This window comes from Lagopus leucura, unplaced genomic scaffold (assembly GCF_019238085.1).
Source record: "Lagopus leucura isolate 7727_CA_CO unplaced genomic scaffold, USGS_WTPT01 35893-0_obj-0_obj, whole genome shotgun sequence".
NCBI classification, from domain to species: domain Eukaryota; kingdom Metazoa; phylum Chordata; class Aves; order Galliformes; family Phasianidae; genus Lagopus; species Lagopus leucura.
In genome coordinates this window covers 1-10128 of record NW_024967331.1, presented here as the reverse complement: position 1 = coordinate 10128, position 10128 = coordinate 1, and the positions used below count along the sequence as shown (strand labels likewise).

The window sequence follows — 10128 nt, the reverse complement described above, 5'->3', positions numbered from 1 at the left end:
AGGGAAACCTGCTGTGCTGCAGCGTGAGCCTCCGGTCCCGCTGCTGGGCACCGCCGGGCGCAGCCCGGCTCCGTCCTCTGCGCAGCTCCCTGCACGGACCGATGGCCGCGCCCGGGATCGCCCCGAGCCTCCTCTTCTGCAGGCTGAGCCGCCCCAGCTCTCCCGGAATCCCACCCCAGCCATTTCCCACGCGGTGCCGAGGAGGGGAGGGGACGCGGGGGGGAGCGACGGGGCCGGCGCTCGCAGTGCTACGACACGGCCGTTTGCGCCGCCCCGTCCTTACCCGGCGGTGGGTACGGGGACGGGGCGGCTTATTGGAGCTGCAGAAACGACCGCGGGCAGAAGCGCCGAGAAACGAACGGGAAACGTTTAATCCACGAACGCACACAGCGACAAACAGAGAAACGACCGCGTTGCCAACCGGCTCCCGTACAAACGGCGACTGCGGAGGACGGCTCGGTGCCGGCGGGGGATGGACAGGCCCCGCGCCGCCTTCCTCCGACCGCCCGGCGTCCCCGAGGCAAGGGGCGGGCGGCGGCGGAGCGCCGCTTTCCCCGCACGGAGCCCCGCGGCTCCGCCGCCACTGCGGAAGGGGCCGGGCGCTGCGCGCGGGGTCCTTTCCGCCCTCTGTCGCGCCGTCATTGCGTCATCACCGCGCGTCCCGCAGGGCCCCGGCCCGGCTGCCCGCGGCGATGCCTGCGGTTGTTGCGTTGCGGGAACTCAGCGCAGCCTGCAGAGAGCGGTCCGGCGGCACGGGAAGATGGAGGCCGTGCGGTGCGAGTGCCTCAGCGGTGTGTGCAGCCCGCGAGGAGCCGAGCGGGGCCGGGAAGAGGAAGCCGTGGGAGTCCCGGGGAGGGACGCGCGATGGCAGCGTCAGCGGCGGGCTCGGCTGCTGCCTCCTCCGCTCCTGACGCCGCGCGCTGGCGCACTTTGAGAAGCGCCCAGAAGCCGGAGCCCGCTGTCACATCTGTGGGGTTCCACGGAACGCGCAGACGTGGGGTGAGTTGAGGTTGGATATCAGGACCAACTGCTGTACGGAAGGGGTTGGTAAGCACTGCAGTGGGCTGCCCAGGGAGGGGGTTGAGTCACCATCCCCGATGTGTTTAAAAATCGTCCGGGTGCGGTGCTCAGGGCCGTGATTTAGCGGAGGGAGCAGCCTGGAAGGAGCGGTCCTTGAGAGCAGCCCTGCAGAGAAGGACCTGGGGGTCCTGAGGGATGAAAAGCTGGACATGAGGCAGCAGTGCTCCTGCAGCTGGGAAAGCAAGTGGGATCCTGGGCTCCATCAGCAGAGGGGTGGCAGCAGGGACAGGGAGGTGATCGTCCCCCTCTGCTCCGCTCTTGTGAGGCCCCATCTGCAGCACTGCGTCCAGGTCTGCAGCCCCCCAGTACCAGAAAGACAGGGAGCTGTTGGAGAGGGTCCAGAGGAGAGCCACGAAGATGATCCGGGGACTGGAGCACCTCCCCTGTGAGGACAGGCTGAGGGAGCTGGGCTTGTTCAGCGTGGGGAGAAGAAGGCTGCGGGGTGACCTCAGTGCAGTCTTTCAGTACCTACAGGGAGCCTACAAACAGGAGGGGAATCAACTCTTTGAAAGGGTAGATAACTGCAGGACAAGGGGAATGGTTTGAAGTTGAGGGAGGGGAGCCTGAGGTTGGATGTCAGGGGGAAGTTCTTTACAGAGAGAGTGGTGAGGTGCTGGAACAGCTGCCCAGAGAGGCTGCGGATGCCCCGTCCATCCCTGGAGGTGTTCAAGGCCAGGCTGGATGGGGCCCTGGGCGGCCGGGTGTGGTATTGAATGTGGAGGTTGGTGGCCCTGCGTGTGGCAGGGGGTTGGAGATTCGTGATCCCTGAGGTCCCTTCCAGCCCCGGCCATTCTGAGATTCTGTGAGGGTTGTTAGAGTTAGGGCAGTATGGTCAGGCTGCGGTTGAACTCGGTGCTCTTGAAGGTCCTTTCCAACGTGAGTGATTCTGTGATTCTGCGGGATGCTGTGTGCTGGATTGCTGTTCGTTGCAGAGCCACAACACAGGGCAGGACTGGGGACTGGGAAGATGGGGGTGGTGAGGGCAGTGTGCGGCCGTGGGCTCCTCCGGCGGTCCCAGGAAACATCTCCACGTGTCTGCGGCTGCGTGGAGGTGTGCGTGTCTCCTGCTGTACCAGAGATGGAGGGGATGGCGCTGACTGAGGGCAGGGACTGGAGCAGCACAAAGGCGCCGTGAGGCGGCCGCAGTCAGTCCGGCCGCAGCACAGACAGATGGCGCTGTGTTGGGTTTTCTTTCTGCCGGCTCTTTTGCACTCACAGCACTTCTGCCTCCCTCCTCTGTTGCACTGACCTTGCTTTTGTGCTGCGATCTGCCTGTTTAATAGCCCTGCTTCCTGCTTATCGTCGTGCTGTACAGTCACAATCACTTCACCAGCAGCTGTTTGCTGGAAAACTAATGCTCTCGCTGGTTTTTATTGCAGCTGCCAGCTGCTGGTGGACCTGAATGAGAAGAGATTGACCCAAAACTCGAATGATGGTGAGTGTGCTTGTTTGCTGTGCCACGCTGTGCCAGGCATTTGCTGCAATCAAGTCAGCGTAGGGAGTGTAGGTAAGCAGGAAGAGCACTGTCTGTCTGTCTTGTTATGAGTGGTAAATGTGTAACTTCTGTTTCTTCCTATAGAGGACAATGCACGTCTGCTTTTCCTGCTTGAGAAAATCCAACTGAATGCCAGCTGACAGAGGAAGTATTTTTCCAGATAAACTCTCTGGGCATGCTGTTCTCTCCTGGTTGAACCCACAAGGTTCCACCCATGCAGTGGTTATTCCTGTGCCCGTCTTCCAAAGCCCAGGCTCCATGAAGGTGAGCATTGTTTTGCTGATGATCTTCGTTGGAACACAACTGCCCTAAAAATTGTTGGAAAGTGGAAATGGAGCTGCCCTTCATGTCCTGAAATGCAGCTGCTCTGGAGGTGTGGGTCCTGGCAGCTTTGTGTGCATAGCTGTAGTCCTGGGGCTGTTGAGAGCTGGCTGTGTAGGGGCCTGGAGGTGGCACAAGAGCAGAGGGCACTTCTGATTCTTGTGCAAGCAGCCTGACCAGCTTCCATTTGTTGCTTGCAGGCACAGATGAAGATGCCATCACTGACGGCTTGACCAAACTCAATGCTTCCCAATGTCAGCGAGTTCTGATCACCTACAAGAGCACTCCTGCAGGTAGGTGCTCTACAGAGATGTGTGAACGTGGTTGGGTCACTGGGTGTAAAGCGAAAAACGACCCAGCCTCCATAAGAGAAAGGTCAGCAGAGACTTTACCTGGCCAAGGTTGTTTTGTTCCTGTTCAGTTCAGAGCAGTTGTTGATGCAAGGAGGGTTGGAGCCTGAAGAGAAGTGGTGAGCAGCTCAGTTCCTTCTGTCCTCGAAGGCCGCGCCTTCTGCCAGCTCCTTTCTCCTCTCTTGGCCTTCTAGGGCTTGATCGATGACTGGAAGTGACTTGAAGCTGAGTGGGAATTCTGAGAGGGTGATGATTGGGATGATGACTGCCAGCACCGTGTGTGACGTGCAGAACTAAGGAGGGCTGTGAAGGTTTGGAAGTCTTCCTTTCGAATGGCTCAAGTTCTGGCCAAGGACTTGCTGCTTTATTATGTATGTCTTCTTATTTATTAACTCTTAAAGAAACCTGGCTGCACGTCACAAGCAGGTGCTGGTATCTGAAATCTTGCTTGGCGATTCCCTAGGGAGCAGGAACAGGTGAAGGCTGCCTGATTGAAATTCTGGCTTCTCGCACCAGTGAAGAGATTGGTCGCATTGATGAGAACTGCGAGCTTTGTAAGCAGAGCAAAAGGCCAGGCCTTGTCCTGCTGCCTGCCATCAGTGTGTGTGTGTGCAGGCAGGCGTGATAGGAAGGAGTCTGGGGAGCTTTCAGGTGTGACAAACTGGCCAACCTGGGTGTTGCTGTTTATGCAGAGAGAAGCTAGACTGGAATTTCAGCAGCAGCTGAACTGGTGTAACTGAAATGGGGAGGAGCATTCTGTCTGTCAGCGGGACGTGTGGCTCTCTTGCCAGTTTCTTGCTGTCTGCGCTTCTTAATTGGAGGCTGCAGCACTGATGATGATGGCTGGAGCGCTGCAGTGATGCTGAGAGCCCTGAGCCCAGCTCTGCACGTAGCAGGTGATGGCTGGCAAATGTTGTGGGCAGCACCCAGGCGGTGGCCCTGCTCCTCACGGGTGCTGTGTGTGTTCCTGCTGGAAGCTGGCTGCTCCCTTGAGGATGGCGTCGTATCTGACACATCTGCCGTGTTCCCAAGGGTCCTCGTGTCCCTCGCGGCGCTGAGCCACGCTGAGGGAGAAGGGGCTGAATGTTCAGAGCTGTGGGCACAGCTCTGCACTCAGTGGTGAGGAGCTCCAGGCTGGCTTTTTCTCACCCTGTGCGTCCCATGGCTGCTCCTCAAGCCCAGCTTCTGCAGGGAGGGGGCTCTGACTCTGGGTGTGTGTGAGTGCTGTGGGCTCTTCTTTAAACATGCCAGTAAAGTGGGTTGCTGCTCGTTTCAGAAGGAGCCCAAAGCACACCTGAGCTGCGTTTCGCTGTGTTTGTGAGCTGTGTTCCCTTTGAAGGACTCCATTATCCATCTCCAGCACCCGTTCCTGAATGGGGAGTTCTCAGGAGTTGCTTCCAGTAGATGCTCTGGTGAACCGAGTCTTCTCTCCTTGTGTCCTTGCAGGGAACAGAGGTGAGGGAATGCATGTGGATGATGGCCTTGCTCAGCAGATGCTCAGGTGTGTAGCAATGTGCTTCCCAATCTATTCTTGTGCGTGTGATGCGTGGTGAAGAGAAGCCAGCCTGTGAAATGGGAATAATGGCTCTAGTCTCGTTTGCAAGCCTCTAATGAGAGTCTGTAGACTGGCTGGCTGCTTGGCAGGGCAGTGACATTTTGGCTGTGGGTTGCCGTGCCTGGTTGGTGCTTGCTGGAAAATATCCATGGTCTAGACAAGCACAGGCCAGCAGTGCTCTAGCTGCAGGAATTAAAGATCTCCTGTATGCCCAGCCTTCTCCATCAGCGTTACTTTGTCATCCACAATGTCTGTCAGTGCCTGTACGAAGCGGGGGAGAAGAAATGGGGAACAGAGGAGGTGCAGCTGAGGTCCGTCCTCTGTACACGGAACAGGGATCACCTGCTGAGAGGCAGCACCCCTGCACAGTGTGCTGGGTTTTCCTTCCCTTCCTTGTTTGTGCGTGGTGCCCTTGCAGGAGCTCCGTAGCTGTTCAGTGGATGTGAACTCCTCTGAGGCAGCAGGTGTCCTGGAGAGAGCCCCAGTGCATCCATTCCGTTCGGGCTGTTTCATTCCCTCCTGAGACTGAAAGGGGCTTCAGAAACCTCAGTACAACCGGCTGCAGCTCCAGCATGGAAAGCAGAGATCACAAAGTGATCTCCACGTCCTTGTGGAGCTCCAACTTGTCACCTTGCTCTCTGAGCGTGGAGCACGACCAGCCGTGCTGTGCTCTGTGTGTGTGTTGCCTGTGGGGCTGGAGGTGGGGAAGCTGCCCCAGTGACTGCAGAAGGGACTTTGGCTGCACTGTGCCTGCTTACAGGTCAGCCTCATCATCTTGCTCTGTTTGCCTTGACTGGTGGGAGCGTAAGCCACCAGGTTTGTGTGTGGAGCCTTTGCTCTCAGCCCATTGCTGTCACTGGAATGGTAGCTATTAAAGAAGGACTGTCCGTAAAGCGCGTCTCATCAGCACTGCCTGATGCCTCCTACCGAGCTGCCTTGTCCTGGGGTTGCGTGCCAAAGGTGCCAGCACCTCCTGCTGGGACTCCTGGACACACTGCCCTTAGAACCCTGCTCGTGGTGCCTTTGTGATGTGCAGTTCTCTACCAACCTCTGGGTTACACCTTTCTCCTAAGCCCCACGCTCCTGCCTGCTAAGCTGTGGTTCTTAGCACTACAGAACGTGGCTCTTGTTGGCTTTTGCAGGTGTTTGTAAGTGGTGGTGATGTTGGAAATGCCCAATAATTTTCCAGGACGGTGTCTCTGATAAAGCAAGTTTTATTTGCAATGGCAGTGTTGGGCCTCCTGCAAGCAGGAGCGTGCACAGAAAGCAGTGCTGCACCTTTTATGCCCTGCTGCCCGACGCTGATCCCTTTCTGCCCTGGCTCCTCACTGCTGAGTGCTGCAGGTTCGCACTCTGTTGCGACACTTCACTGATCCCACAAATAGCAAGTGCACACAGATCCTTGCCATGCAGACACAAACATCTCCGTTGGTTAATGGCCTTCTGACCGTTGCTTTCTTAACAAACATCTGGTCATCACTTTCGGATGCCTGCTTTACAGCATAAACGTAAACCTGACCTCTTCATTGTTTAATTACCCCCTTGGCATTTGCGCCCTTTACACTGGGTCACCGTTCTGGTCATCCGTCTGTCCTTGGATCGAGATAAGCTTGGAGGGAGGATAGAGGGGAGCATCCTGGATCTGCCTACGGCATCCTGACATTGCCACAGAGCGGGACAGCTGTGCTTTGTGTAAAAGCCCTGGCTCCTTGAAAGCTTGTTAAACGCATTTCACGTTCGCTGGCTCACCAGTCTTACAGCACGTTTTCTAGTTCAGAATACTGTACCTACATTGTTTAAAACGTTTAAGGTCTATGCAAATGTGTGAGGAAGAATGTGTCGCACAGCGCAGTAACTGTGTGTCTAAAGTGTGTTCCTGATATGCAGATGATATCTCTCCTTGTCACATCAGCTACTCCTACAGACAAGTTACGGAATGCAAACATGTCGTGTTCTGTTTCTTTAGGTCAGTTGTCCATCTCAACATCCAGCGCAGGAACAACATTTCATTCCCACAGTGCATAATGCTGTGAAGGCATCGCAGGCCGCCCGCTCGTCTCCGCCATGCTCAGGGGCTTTGCTGAGCTGCAGGCCCAGCGCTGCAGCCCCACAGCACAGCCTCACGTCTGGTGACGGACTGCAGCTGGAAAACCCTGGCAGCGGAGGACGCTCCTGCCCCACAGAAGGACTCGCAGCTCCAGCGCCCTCAGTGCTGGAAGGAGGCTGCGGTGCCTCCACGCGATGGATGCGGTCCACCCGACAGCTCGTGTGGCTCACCGTGCGAGGCCAGCAGGAAGAAAGGTGGGCACGGGTAAGGCTGCATCAGAAGTGAGTGCAGAGCTGTGGGGCCGGTGGTCCAGGGTGCGGGGGCCCAGGTGGTGCTGCGGGACAGGCGTGACAGGAGGGCACTGGTGGTGCTGCCCGTCCTCGGCTGCAGGACTGGTGCTGGTGGCAGGGGCTCGGGTTCTGTGCCTGCAGCACCGATTTGCGGGTCGGTGTCTGCGTGGGAGGGATGGCACCCATCTCTCTAAGGGAGGCGAGGATGTTTTCGTCAGGAGGATGGCAGCTTCACAAGGGAGGCTTTGAACGAAGAGTGGGGAGAGCTGCTGAGCAACAGGATGGGGTGATGCGAGGGAGAGGGAGCAGAACATCGGCACCTGCAGGGTGGCAAGGAAATGCCTGGAGGCACCACGATGGGGAGATCCCCCAGAGCTCCAGAGGAGGTTCTGGTGGGTAACGGGGGGAGGCTGCTGGGAGAGAGGAATGGATGGACAGAGGGATTGACGGAGGAGAGAAGTGTTGGAGGGAGGGAGGGAGGGAGGGAGGGACAAAGGGACGGAAGGGCCGTGGGATGGATGGAACGCTTGTTGGATGAGAGGATGGATGCAAATACAAGTGGATGGAGGGATGGCCAGGAAAATAGGATTCCTGCCCCAGAGAGCAGTGTGCCCCCATGGGCACCTGTGGGGGTGGCCCTGAGGGTATGGAACCCACCTGCCATTGCCTGGAGCCCATCGGTTCGTTGTAACAGCAGTACGCTGACAAAGTGCCTGCTGCAATCCTTGAAACCACGGCGTGCTCGTGGATTTTGGCAGCCAACTGACAACGTGGTTTCAACATTGCTGAATATGCATTTGTTCTCCAGCAAAACAGTTCAGCATCTGCAGAGCGCTGCCAGTAACTGCAGTGGAACAGGGAAGAATTGTGAGAACAGATTTCTGCCTAGAATGCTTTCCAATTTAGTAACTAATGCATTTTATTTTTACTCTTGTAGGATTATCATGAGTTCTAGATATGCAGCTAAAAGAGTCTGAAAACCAGGAGTCCAAACCCTTGTCTGTGGAAGGCCCACCTAGCTACCCAGCTCCCGAGCAAAGAAAAGGAAGAATCAAGTCTTCAGTCAGCACACACACTCCAGTCAGTCAGCTCCGCAATAAAAGCTACCTTTTCCATGCACCTCCACTTACGTGTGGCAGAAAAGTGTTCTGGGCATTCAGCACATTGGATTCACATTCAATTAGCAATCCAAACTCCAAACAGTTATTTATGATTTCTTCTCTCCTTCTGCACTCTCATTTCCTCAAAGGGCGCTGCTTTACCCTGACTGGGCTGGCTCCTGCTTTTATCTTCACTGCTATTGGGGCTGCATTTTAGGCTCTGCCAGGCATCCCTGGTAGCCACACTCCTAAGTGCACGTGGTGTAAGATTTCTGTAACTTCTGGGGGGACGACCTTGTTTTTCCCAGGTTGTGTTAAAGCCAGAGGAGGGGGAGATGGTGGGGAGGGAATGGGGTGAGGGGTGGGCGATGGGGAGCTGGAAGGGATGGAGTGGGGGGGGTGGGGGAGGAGAGCGTAATGGAGGACGTGGAAAGAGATGGATGGAGAACAGAGGGGAGAGGATGGGTGGAGAAGAGGATGGGTGGAAAACGTGGAAGGAGAGATGGACAGAAGCGAAGGGATGGAGAACAAGGGACCAAAGCACCAAACCCCTCTCACCTTTGGGCCCAGCTTCTTCTCCTTCCGCGCAGCTCCTACGGCAGGCAGGGCCTCAGCTCTTCCCACATTCCTCCCTTCCTGCAAGGTTGCTTTTTTTCACGCCTACTTTGCTGTGCTATGGGTAGCTTTCCTACTTGCTTTCCTGTATATGTTACCATCCATTGCTTTTCACTTTTTATTCTCTTTTTGTTTCATTATTTTCCCTTCAACCCTCCCCACCCCCTCTCTCCTCTCCTCACCCCTACCTCCCATTTTTTCCTCCCCTCCCCCCCCTACTCTTTCCTCACCTTATGGCAAACTTTCCCAAATAGCTGCAGGCTTCTCCAAGTGCAGATTTGCCTGCCAGGTCTTAATAGACTAAGATGCAACTTTTTAGGAACAAACAAAGTCAATACAAAACAAAAGAACAGAAGAACAGAAGAAACCCAAACACATTTCCACAGATGCCTTTGTTCACACCTACCCATTTCAATCACTGGATGTAAGGGAAACAGAGGGGCTATTCCACTGAGCTGAGGCTTGGCTCTTGGTGAGAGGTATTTTCTGAATGGCAATTTTTCATTTCGCTTCTGCTTTTTAACTTTCCTACATGTGCACATGTAGCACTGGGAACAGGAGCTGTCAGGCACACAGAATTGAAGGAATCCCATGGAACACCAGTGTGAGGTTGGCATTTCCACTGAGCCGTCAGATGCACACTGCAGGATTGTTCTGGGACCTGCAGCAATGATTCTGCACATCTCCTGAGAAAACTGATAGCACTGCACAGCATCCAGGGCAAGGAGAACTTTCTAAACGGAAAAACAGGTCAAAGAAACGGCAAAGGAATGGAGAACAGGAAGGATTAAAATTTGCAGTAGCAGCTTGAGAGCTGTCTGATAGACTGCAAGAAAAAAAAACAGAAGCATTGGTCTTCTGTCCATCAAATAAGTACAAAAATGACAAAGCTAAATGTAACATAAATTACATTAACTGGCTGCTGTTAATAAACAGACATGCACATCTGAAATGCTCCACAGAATTCCCAGAGATCACACCTTGCCACAGATGCCCCAGGTACCCTGAAAGGCAGTAAGATTTGTGAGCTGCGTTTCTGAGCTCTGTTCCAGAACTCAGTGAAGCTGAGATGACAGACAGCAGGACTTCAAATGCTGACGTACCAAACTGACACCAGGATTTCCTGCCTCTCTTTAATCACGAGCAGTTTTGAGCACAGCATTACTGCAACCGCAACGTTTCAGTTCACTTCTAGAGCCTTCTGCCAGACGTGGGTTTCAGAGAGGGACAGTAGTCCAGGGGCTCAGGCACTTGCTGTGATCCAGGGCTGCAAAT

General features: G+C 55.3%; 2 long non-coding RNA genes across 14 annotated transcripts; one reads left to right on the top strand and one right to left on the bottom strand.

Annotated features, from left to right (window-relative positions):
- Positions 1-681: 681 nt before the first annotated feature.
- LOC122193074 lies at positions 682-8263 on the top strand. Of its 13 annotated transcripts, none has more exons than XR_006182790.1 (9): positions 682-999; positions 2460-2515; positions 2660-2839; positions 3097-3189; positions 3441-3617; positions 3710-4142; positions 4526-4701; positions 6768-7112; positions 8076-8263. It is a non-coding gene; the product is annotated as an uncharacterized LOC122193074 (long non-coding RNA). The 13 variants fall into 13 exon arrangements; XR_006182792.1 differs by having other exon boundaries at positions 3441-3800; positions 3939-4142; XR_006182798.1 differs by having other exon boundaries at positions 3441-3800; positions 4693-4747.
- Positions 6000-10122, bottom strand: LOC122193075. Its single transcript, XR_006182801.1, has 3 exons — positions 9260-10122; positions 7796-7982; positions 6000-7458 (listed from the first exon to the last, which is right to left on the bottom strand). It is a non-coding gene; the product is annotated as an uncharacterized LOC122193075 (long non-coding RNA).
- Positions 10123-10128: the final 6 nt, after the last annotated feature.